The sequence below is a fragment of the Pseudophryne corroboree genome, chromosome 1 (genome assembly GCF_028390025.1).
Source record: "Pseudophryne corroboree isolate aPseCor3 chromosome 1, aPseCor3.hap2, whole genome shotgun sequence".
NCBI classification, from domain to species: domain Eukaryota; kingdom Metazoa; phylum Chordata; class Amphibia; order Anura; family Myobatrachidae; genus Pseudophryne; species Pseudophryne corroboree.
The window spans coordinates 545554802-545567001 of NC_086444.1; the positions used below are offsets into that span (position 1 = coordinate 545554802).

The 12200-nt window shown below is 40.6% G+C and overlaps 1 protein-coding gene across 7 annotated transcripts in view; it reads left to right on the plus strand.

The window, feature by feature from the left end:
• Window positions 1–12200, plus strand: part of LINGO2 (leucine rich repeat and Ig domain containing 2) — a 2057065-nt gene that overhangs the window by 1889666 nt on the left and 155199 nt on the right. The window lies entirely within an intron of this gene.

Here is a 12200-nt window from a genome sequence, read left to right on the forward strand (position 1 = left end):
AGATTATTTATGTAGATCATGTCAGTTAGAATAGTCTCAGTCCTTATACAGTACCACATTTATATATTTCTATTTCATTTATTATACAAGAATAATCCTCTGTATTTCTAATGGTAACTTGTCTCTAAGCTTCACTCAAAAATATCTGTGATTTGTAAATGTTAATTTATTACTCACATCTACTGTATAATTTTAATTTTGTAAAAATCTGATCCATTCTGTAAGTGAAAAATGACAGCTCGGTAAAGATCATGATAATATTAGAACACACCAGGTATTAGGCCTTGCTATCATAATAATGCTTCTGTACCCTCAAGGAGTGCTAGCAATTTATCAATGTCATAACTGGATCAAATAGCCAGGGGAATTTCAGAGCAGAATACAGACTGGCCAATACATTACAACCTTGTTTCAAAAGACTGATTTGTTTTGTATTGAATTTCTAAAAGTAGCTTTCCCCAAGTGTATACATCCACAGACCTGAATCTCCGAAGGAACATTCTCAAATAATGTAAACTAGCAAAAAGTACAAATTTGCACCGCATCAACGAGGAACAGTCAAATGTTCAGTGTTTCATAAGTGCACAGGGAAGGCAAAAACATAAAAATCTATTTGAAACAATATTGAATTGGGAAGCTATCAAAGGTTATCTTGCTCAAATATTACAAGAGATTTTCTCAGCAAGAATTTGAACAGCACATCTTACAAACAAGTTATAGTACAAACACATATTTTTCTACGAACAGATTGTTTCCAAAATGTTCTACATACCGTAGGACACATTTTAATAGACGTGTTTTACTTTTGTCTACTAGACTATTTTACAATTTTTAGAAGAAGATGGTCTTTAAATCAGTCATTAACAGAAGTGCTGTTGGCTAGTTGAATAGCATCCAATTTTCGTTCTGTAATTGCATGCTCACATACAATAAAAATGCTTAAATATAGAGAAATCCATAGCAACCAATCTATAATCGATCTACTGAAAGTTAGGCTATGAATGCAAAGATCTGGTTGTTACGAATGCCGGCTAATTTGGTGGGTCATTCAGATGTGGTTGGAGTTGCTATCACTGCCGCTTCCTTGAAAGCAGCAATGATAGCCCTGTATGGTGATGCAGCACTAGGTGTCTATTATAAGCAGGCACCTCCTGCTGCAGTAGTGATCTGACCTGCATCCTAGGACGCAATATCAGATCTCTCTCCCATCATCGGGTGGCATATGGCACTCATGGTGCTGTATAAGCCACCTGTTGCAGAGGCCAGAAAATCTCCATCCTACGACTGAGATTCCTTACATCTTCCCACCCTCTAAACGATGACAACATGCCTCTGTTCTCACAAATGGAGGCCGTCACCACCCCCCAGACAGCAGCAGACTGTCAATCACTGTCAGTCTGCTGTCACTTTGCGTCCTATGATGCAGGTCCCGTTCATGCATGCACAGAGTACCAAAAATCAGTACATTGCAACGGTGGGCACAGGTGCCACCGCACCTGAATGATCCCCTGGTCTTATGCACTTATAGAATTTGGTCTTATGCACTTATAACATGTCTTAAATTAATTTTGAAAGCAAACTAGTAAAATAATCTGGAAGATGGCATTGGTGTGTTATTAACAAGCACAGGCAGCTGTGCACAGCTGGTTGAATAGGAGCCAAGTGGCACACATGTAACCTCAGGCTTACTCCTTCTCTGAAAGAGATGCAGGGTGTTGGAGAAGCTGCCTGGCTCTTTGAGAATTAGAGACTAGTACATAAGGTGGCTATACATGTCACAGCAGGGAAGAAGGAGAACATTTAAGACATTGATGCATCTGATCACTGTGTTACAATGCCTGGGGTTGATTTTCTTACACTGTGTTTTACAACATGTATATAAGTAATTAATTGATGTTTCAGTATATCTTGGCAAAAGTACTGGCACTGGGCTGATGAATTGTAAATTAATATTAGAGTGGCTCCTAATTGGTTATTTGGTTTGGGATGGGCTTAATTATAAGAGCCACAAATAGAGCACATTCACATTTGTTCCTGGACAAACCAACTAGTTTATTTTGCATGCATAGAAAATACTGGCTGCTTTTGCATGTAGCACAAAAATATTGGGCAGGTTTATGCACTGGGATTTAGACATGATGTTGGACGTGATATGCCTCCTGCACCAGGATGTAACTACCATAGGTGCAGGGCTGCATCAGCTATAGGGTCCAGAGCTGAGAGGAGCCCACCTTTCCTGTCAAAGCAACATGAGCAACTGCATATACATTTTCACCTTTAGGTGGTACATAGGGGCCCTTACAAACCTTTGCTATGGGGCCTACAAATATCTAGTTATGCCACTGCTCCTGCATGTTTTAAATGTGTTGCACTTAAGCACAACATGGTTTTGCCAAGGTACAAAATGGATTCTTCTGGCTAAAGGCAGTAATTGTTTTAGCAAGATTTGGATTCAAATATATATACGGATTCAATTCACTAACAGCTAAATTTAAACATACATGCAAATTACGGTTTGAAATTTATTCAGCAAATGACAATTTTTATTGTATTTCTTAAATATGGATTTGATATATTTCTATTACTAAATATGGTTCCATTCTCATCACATTACATGGGAACATATGAAAAGCAAATATATTACATTTATAATCTAAAACTAACATATGGTTTTCCATTTAATGTATCCAGTCATTTAACTTATACTGTATTCTATTAGAGTTTTTATAATTTTTATTTTTTAACTGTCACATACTGTGCCACAGTGGAGGCATTCATTTGCATGCTGAACCAATATTCAACCTATTGATTCTTTAGGAATTATTGATATATGTGGGATAACAGTATGGCATGAAGTACAAATACTGCATTCTCATAAATATTGGTTTGACCCATAAAACTACTGCTTGTGTTGAGTAAATATTTATTCTCAATACTTCAAACCATTCTAATTCATATGCTATGTTTTACAGACATCATGACATCATGCATCTTTAGATTTTATGACTGTATTCCAAATAAAGATATTTTTGTAATGACATGAAAATCTTTTGGCAAATCCCACTCCACTCCACTAAAAGGCATATGGGGGCGACACACTGTAATAGGGTGTGATAATCAGGAAGTGAGAGATTATGCGAGAGTTCTGTTTTTTTAAGTGACAATCATTTACATAGCAAAAGCAGCCTGGTTTTTCCATGTAAATGATTGCCACTTCAAAAAAAAGAAAGGAGAACTTAAAAAAAAGGGAGTTGATTATTTTTTTTCTATCTTTAGGAAACAATTTAAGAAAGCTTGATTGTAATTTTCTTTTGTTTTATTTTGTGGGGCACCTAAAAGGAGCGGGGATTTTAAAACTCATTGCATATGATAAATGGTGCTCCAGCCAATTATCTCCCAACTGTCATTTTTCTAACACATAACAGATAGGTGCGGATTGGCTGGAGCACCATATATCATACGCACCAAGTTTTAAAACTAGCTGCATATGATAAAACTCATTGATAAATCAGACCCAAAATGTGAAAATGATGACTGACTTCCATACTTCCATCTGGAATAGAATGTACAAGATAAATGATAGGTAGAATCTGAAAAAAACTTCAATTAGACCTTATTAGAAGGTTTGATTTATCTTTTCCATAATCTGTTTTGGAATCTTTACCTTCCTGATGCTCCTTCCTATATATGTATTATTACTATTTTACTAGTGAATGTGGAGACAGGGGTTATTGCAATGCAGATATACTGTATGCGGATTTGTGCAATTGGTTAACATTGGACGTCTGAGTGGGAATTTGTATGCACAGTAATTGTAAGGTTATATCAATTATACTGTCCTTTTTTAACAAAAATACACACTTCTATTCCTTGAGGTATATTAGAATATATTGTCCTGTAAAATAGTCTCATTTTTGGACTTGGGTGCAGAAATAGGTGGGTTACTGTCACTGTAGCTCATCCACGTTCATCATAGAATGCCCTAATCTGTCCCATCAACATAAACTAGCTACAGTATAATAACTCATAAACATAAGTAAAGCTGAAGGTGCAACTGCAGAAAAAAGCATCCGATAACACAATCGTGTTTGATATTTTTTAAGATTTCCAAAAATTGCTTTTTTTACTGCAATTCTTTGTTTTATAATATACCTCATTCAGCAAAAAATAAAGTGATGTGCCTTAGCAAATTTTTATTAATATCTCTTTATAAAATATTTACAGGGGTTGAAATTATTGCAGTTTCAGGGGGATATCCAATTAGCCACAGTACCGTATATACTCGAGTATCAGACGACTTTTTCAGCACTTTTTTTTGTGCTGAAAAAGCACCCTCGCTTATACTCGAGTCAGTGGGAAGGAGGGACACGGAGGGCACAGCACGCAGCTCTCCTTTGTCCCTCCTGCATCTCCGGCGGCAGCGGCGGATCTATTAAATGAAGTGTCCGTTCGTGAGCTCTGATTGGCTCATGAACCGGCACTTCATTTAACACACACACGTCGCTGCCGCCGGAGACGCAGGAGGGACACAGGAGAGGCGTGCGCTGTGCCCTCCGTGTCCCTCCTTCAGAAGACAGTGCGGGAGCGACGGAGGGTAAGTAACTGGCACTGGGGGAGCATATTTGGCACTTGGGGGGGACGACATATGTGGCACTGACGGGGCATATCTGGCACTATGAGTGCATATCTGGCACATCTGGCACTGTGGGGCATATCTGGCACATCTGGCACTGTGGGTCATATCTGGCAGCATGAGGGCATATCTGGCACATCTGGCACTGTGGGGCATATCTGGCACATCTGGCACTGTGGGGGCATATCTGGCAGTATGAGGGCATATCTGGCACTGTGGGGGCATATCTGGCACTATGAGGGCATATCTGGCACTATGAGTGCATATCTGGCACTATAGGGGCATATCTGGCAGTATGAGGGCATATCTGGCACTATGAGGGCTGTGTACGGCTAGAGCTGCATTTCCCACCCTAGGCTTATACTCAAGTCAATACGTTTTCCCAGGTTTTTGTGGTAAAATTAGGTGCCTCGGCTTATATTCGGGTCGACTTATACTCGAGTATATACGGTAATTTGCCAAGGCTAATTGTCCCGCTAGGGGGCTAACTAATTAGCCCCAATAAGCCGCAACACACACCGGCTTATCTGGGATTTTGTTTCACCTGCCTCCGGCAGATGAAGCAGAATCCCCGGAAACAGCCCCATTTTCATTTGAAAACGGGGCTGTTTCACACGAAAACACACAGGTTTCACTGAACCTGTGTGTTTTTCGGGAGAATGTTTTTTTTTTTTTTTTTTACAGGCGATCCATCTGGATAGCCTGTAAAAACAAATCGGTGAAACAATGGAAAAAATTCATAAAAACGGACGTATTTCGGACCCGATGTATTCCCGGGGATAATTGGATATCCCCCTCAGTGGGGAGAATGCACTTATTGCACTTCTCTAATATAAACTGAAAGAACTCATTGTACTAGGGAAAGGGTTAAACTGAAGCTGTTTCTGATGAAAAGTAACTATGAAAGCAACCTTGTCTACAGTTCCGGTATTCTTGACAATCATATACCACCATTGGGACAAACACGAGGCCTCATCTTTAACTGTCTTTAAGAGTTTGAGCAGGATGAGTTCTAGCACTGAATGAGTTAAATAGAATACACAAGAAAGAAAATTCTAGGTAAGAAGAGGAAAAAAACAAGAGACTTTTTCCTCAGTGAGATGTGAAATGAGTTCAAGCTGGGACCCACATCATTAGTACTATTTAAGTGTGTTGACTGGCTAAATCAAAGTAATTAAATTTAGAATAAACACTTTACTGTTTGCCTGTTTTTCAAAGTAATAAGATTGTCTTTGCTATGTGATTCTTTGAGGTCAGGTGTGTGGGTCAGTCAATTTTTTTTCACTCCCCCAACATGTACAGTACTTGCTTATTATTAATACTTTAATGTAAGAGACAACAAACTGCAATACACTAATTGCATTGCTTGAACTAAATATCTCAGAGGGAATAACATTTCTAAGCAAATCCTGTTCATTTTCACACTATTTTATAGATAAAATATACATCACTGATGGGTAATGTTCATTTTTTAAGAACATTGCATGCATTGTTTAGTGCAGAGATTCCCAAACTCAGTCCCCGAGGCACCCCAACAGTCCAGGTTTTAAGGATATCCTTGTTTGAGCACAGACAACTTAATTAGCACCTCAGTCAATTTGATTGAATCATCTGTGCTCAGTCATGGATATTCTTAAAAACTGTACTGTTAGGGTGGCTTGAGGATAGAGTTTCGGACCCACAGCTTTAGTACTTAATAGGACCAAGCTTTGACAGAATTGATAACAGTTGCAGAGGCTCTACTGAAATTGCACTACCAACTGCTGTGTGTGCCACTGTATCTTGTTAATACAGAACATTAGGGTAAATGGTCAAGTTGAATCATATATGTCAGGTCATGCTTATACATCTTATTTCTACAGTTACCTTTATAAAACTTCACCTAAAGTAAATTATCTTAACTATGGCTGATAATCTGTCTTTATAGTGTCCTAAACTAGTGTCAGAGGAGTGCTCTGCGAGGCTTGAGAGTATTGAACTCAGTGTTTACATGATCTGTTGGCCTGACAAGCTATAGGCAGGAAACATAAAATATTTCTTTGTGGAATTTGTTCAGAATTCTAAAGGGGCCCATATGGGAAGCAGTTAGCTTCCCAACTCATGGGATCCCGGCAGTCAATATACCGATGCCGGGATCCCGAGGGAGGATGCAATGCCAGCGTTTACATACCAACGCCGCTCAGGATGCTGGCATCACATTACCGACAGCCACCATCCCGATTGTCTTCACAGCGGGACGCGCTGGCGTCCTGCCGGGCGGGGGGTGAGGTTTAGGTTTAGTCAGGAGAAGGGGGGTTAAGGGTTAAAGTTATGCATCAAGTGGGAAGGGTTAGCTTTAGGCAGTGGGGAAGGGAGGGCTAGGCACCATGCGGGGATAGTTAGGGCTAGGCACCACCGGGGAGGGTAAGGGTTAGGCACCCACATGGGAGGGATAGGGTTGGAAAAAGATGAGGGTTACGGGGATTACTGGGGGTTTGTTGGAATTCTGATGGACAGGATGCCGCTGTCGGTATACTGACAGCCGGCATCCCGTCCATCAGCAAATCATACTGAACCCACCAGTATATCAGCAATCACAATTTATTGTTTCACATCCTGAGATTTCTTGTTTTTACAATCCATCTGACTTTGCCCATACATTACAGATATGTTTCAATGATTTGCAGATCGTTTTTTGTTAAACATCTGCCGATCCTGAAAGACTCATCAATTTACTGGAAACGGTCTGCAGATCTGCAGATTGTTACCAATATACTAGCAATTTACAGTCCCAATTTATCTGTGAAATTAAACATGTTGAAAAACCTGATTTAACAATCCTAATCGATTTGTGCGATCTGTAAACCCCATACGTTACAGATTTTTTTGCACAATCGTCTGCAAATTGCCCCAATCGATTGCTGATGTATGGGCCCCTTTACTGTGAGTTCCTGACTGTAATAAACATGGCACCCAAATGACTCGTGACACTAGTTTAGCCAATACAATATTTGTTATCTACTTGTACATATAAAATATTCAGATCTTGGGGTCTACAAAAAAATATAATTGCTACTTAGGTCTCAATTAGTAGTTTCTTCCTAGTTGGAAAATCTAAGTATAAGAAAGATTATCCTATTTTACAGTGCCGTAACTAGACATTTTAGCGCTGTGTGCAAGAAACAGCATTGGCGCGCCCCCCCCATTGCAATTAATGCAGGGCCAGTGCGCGCCGCAGGTGCGCGCAATAAATTTAGGGGTGTGGCCACAAATAATACCAATTCATAGTACACTGCACAGTAGTTTCCATTATTCAAATTACGCCGCACAGTAGCGCCACTTACACACATTGCTCTAGGTAGAGCCCATGTCACACATAACGGCAGACAGAGCTCCCTTTTACACATAACGGCAGGCAGAGCTCCATTTTACACATTACGGCAGGCAGAGTCCCCTTCTACACATTACGGCAGGCAGGGTCCCCTTTTTCACATTATGACAGGGAGAGCCTCCTTTTACACATTAAAGTCTGGAGGGTCGGTAAAGCAGGCGTGTACCCACAGAGTTGGGGAAGTGCAGGAGATAAGCAGTACTTACCAGTGCAGCAGTGATCTAGATGGGGGCAGAGGGGTCCTTTCTTGACGGCTCTTGTCAGATGTTTTTTGGTCAGGAGGTGGGTGGGGGAACCAGCAGGCTCGTGGATAGGGTTTGCTTCTTGTGTCAAAGCTTATGACCCAGTCCTCTCATCCAGGATCCACCCTGTCGTATATGGACTTACACTTGTGCAATCCTGATTAAGGATGTTGCAATTTAATTTGGGGGAATTCATGTAAAGTATTCATGTAAAATATGGGGCAGCGGGAAACTCCACCTGAGTCTCCCGCAGAAGGTGGGAGGGTAGGCAACTATGGCCCAGCTGTACACACATATATACACACTGTACGTACGTACGTACGTACGTACGTACGTACATATATACATATACACTATACATACATACATATACACTGTACCTATACACTATACACACATACATATACACTGTATACATATACACTATAAACACAGACTGTACACACATACATACAAACACTGTACACACATACACCATGTATATACACATATACACTATACACACATACATATACACTGCACATATATACATATACACTGTATGTACATACATACATACATATACACTGTACATACATAAACACTATACACACATTCATATACACTGTACATACACATACATATTATACAGACATACAAATACATTGTACACACATACATATACACTGTACACACACACACACACACACACACACACACACTGAACACACATACATATACAATGTACATACATAGACAATGTACTTACATACACATACACACACATACAGTACTCTGTACATACATACAATACATATACATTATACACACGTACGTACGTACGTACGTACGTACGTACGTACGTACGTACGTACGTATGTACGTACACACACACTGTACACACATACATGTACTCTGTACATACATACATATACACTGTACAGAAATACATATACACTGTACATACACACATACATATACACTGTATATAAACACACACATACATACATACATACATACACTGTACACGCATACACTGTACATACACAGTACCAGTCTGTACATACATACACACTGTACACACATACATATACACTGCACACACATACATGTACACACACATAAATAAATACATACATACATACATACACACTGTACACACATACATATACATTGTACACACAAACATACATACTGTACATACATAGACACACACTGTACACACATACATATTCACTGTACACACATACATACATACATGCACACTGTACACACCTACATATACACTGTCTGTACATATACATAGACAATGTACTTACATACACACATATACAGTACTAGTCTGTACGGGTGTAGTATGGTATGCCGGCGGCCGGGCTCCCGGCGACCAGCATACCGGCGCCGGGAGCCAGACCGCTGGCATACCGACAGCGTGGCGAGTGCAAATGAGCCCCTTGCGGGCTCGCTGTGCTCACCACGCTTCGGGCACGGTGGTGCGCTACGCGCACCACGCTATTTTATTTTCCCTCCAGGGGAGTCCTGGACCCCCACGAGGAGGAAAAAGTGTCGGTATGTCGGCTGTCGGGATTCCGGCACCAGTATACTGTGCGCCGGGATCCCAACAGTCGGCATACTGAAGACCACCCGTCTGTACATACATACATAAATAAATAAATACATACATAGCACCATGGCCCCTCTCTCCTCCCTGCCTCTTCCCCACGGAGCCCCAAGAACATCAGCCTGACACTGACTGACTGAGCCCAGCAGGACAAAAATCAGCTTACCCTGGGCACCAATCAGAGGGGAGACTCCAGGAACTGCAGCCAGCAGAGGGAGTGAGGTACAACAATAACTTTCCCCGGGAACACACAGGACACACAGCACTGACAGCAGCACTATCGCCGGCCACCTGATGCTGCCTTGCAAACAGCTAACTGAAGCTGGGAGCCCCTCTGGTAACATCCATTTCAGTTAGTGCTGGTAAAGTGAGATGGCAGCGGCTGCGCCCTCAGCACATTTGCGCTGTGTGCGGCGCACCGCTGGCCCCTAGGTAGTTACGGCCCTGCTATTTTCTTTTATAGTGTACTGTAGTATGCTAACACCAATGTTGATGTAAGCAAATAATGAGTGGAGCAATTATTTAGTTCTGCCAGAGCATGAGTCGAAAATACCTACCTACAAGAAATGGGACAAAAGAATTGTGTTTTGTGTAATATTTATATTGTGTATAATAAACATTTACTCACTGTCATTATATTGTAGTCATTGGCTTATAGATGTGCCCAAATGATATAGACTATTCACAATTAATGTCCTACGTGTACCATTGTAGATGTGTCTGTCCATTATATGAGTTAAAAATGTCAGATATTTTTTATTAATTCTAATTTATAGCAATTATGAATTTGTTTGATCTCATTTGTATCTCTAAACTTATTTATTCATGTAAGATTATTTGACTTTAATTTACAGCAACGTTATGCTAGGAATATTATTGGAAGAAGGCAAGCTTGGCATGCTTTGTAGTTCAAGCAATAAGTCTCACTATGGGCTATGTTTAATATCTATTTCTTTGTGTGTGCAAAGAACAGATTAAGACAACCTCAGTCAAGTCATATGAAGTCTCTAAGGGAGTGAAGGGCAGCTTTCTGAAATGATACAAGTTGTCTGTGACTTTCAGTCTTGAAATTTCCTCTCAGTTCAGTTGTCCCTTATAAATATATTTTTAAGCTATAGAAACAGTTGTATATTTTTTTTTATATTGACTGATGCAATGTAGAGATAAAATGTATTAACAACGAAAATTATATGAGATAACATGATTATTTTGAATATGAGCATGCTATTACGGTACAGATTATGGATAGGATGCACTAAAAGAAAAATGCAATAAAAACTCTGTTTTCAGGAGTTTTACCGCTGTTCCATATGCACTAAGCCCCACATCCTGGGACTTTGGTGCAGAGAGTAACGCCAGCCTATGGACTTCTTTCCGCACTGTGCTCTGAGAGGGATTTGAACGGGTCCCTCCTAGCATGCCCTGTGGATGCTGCGTCACTCTGTGCATGCACAGATAGACTCCCATGGCCGATACCTGGAAGTCCAGTGATGGGAGCACATCGCAAAGGACAGAGAAGAACTGTCCTTTGCAGTACTAATCCTATGTGTTAGTGCATACGCGATTAGTACCACTGCAATGTTAGTGTGAAGTCTGGTAGAATGTATTCCACCTTCTTTGTGCATCCCGACCAATGTGTTTGTGTGAGCATTTGCTGCTACCATCCCAAGACATAAAGACACTGCAGCTGGCAGAATGTTTAATTGTGGGGGTCACCTAGTTTAATAGACTTATTTATGCATTAAATATCCAATTAAGAGCTTATTAGCACACAGTCTTTTTACATAAACTATTATTATTATGATTTATTTATATATGGCGCCACAAGAGTTCCACAGCACCTAAAAATGGGCCTGATTCATGTTTGTAAGTAAAGCAAAATAGCAAGCAACTAGGCAACACCATGTTGCACTGCAGGTGGGGCAGAAGTAACACGTGCAGAGAGATTTTAGTACAGACATATCTTACATTCCGGAGGGCACTGGAGAGAGGAACATAGTGGATGAGACATGTGAATGAGATTATCATGGTTGATGTTGAGGTGAGATTAATTTGAATGGCAGATATGAAGAGAGAGTAGTGATGGAGACTAGCTCCTGAGCTAGGAATGAAATCTGCAGGAGGAATTTAGTGTGATGAGAAAAGAGGGGAGGTGAGGTGATGTGATGGAGAGGAAGGAGGAAGCAGGACTTAGTGGTGGGGTAGTAGGACCAAGATTGGAAAGAAGTAAATGAAAATGGAGAAATAGGAGAGGTGGGGAAGGGAAGCAGAGGGGTGAAAAGTTGACAGGGGAGGGGGTGGAGGAGAAGAATGGGTGACAGTTAGAGATGGAAACAGATGGCAGAATAAAGGATA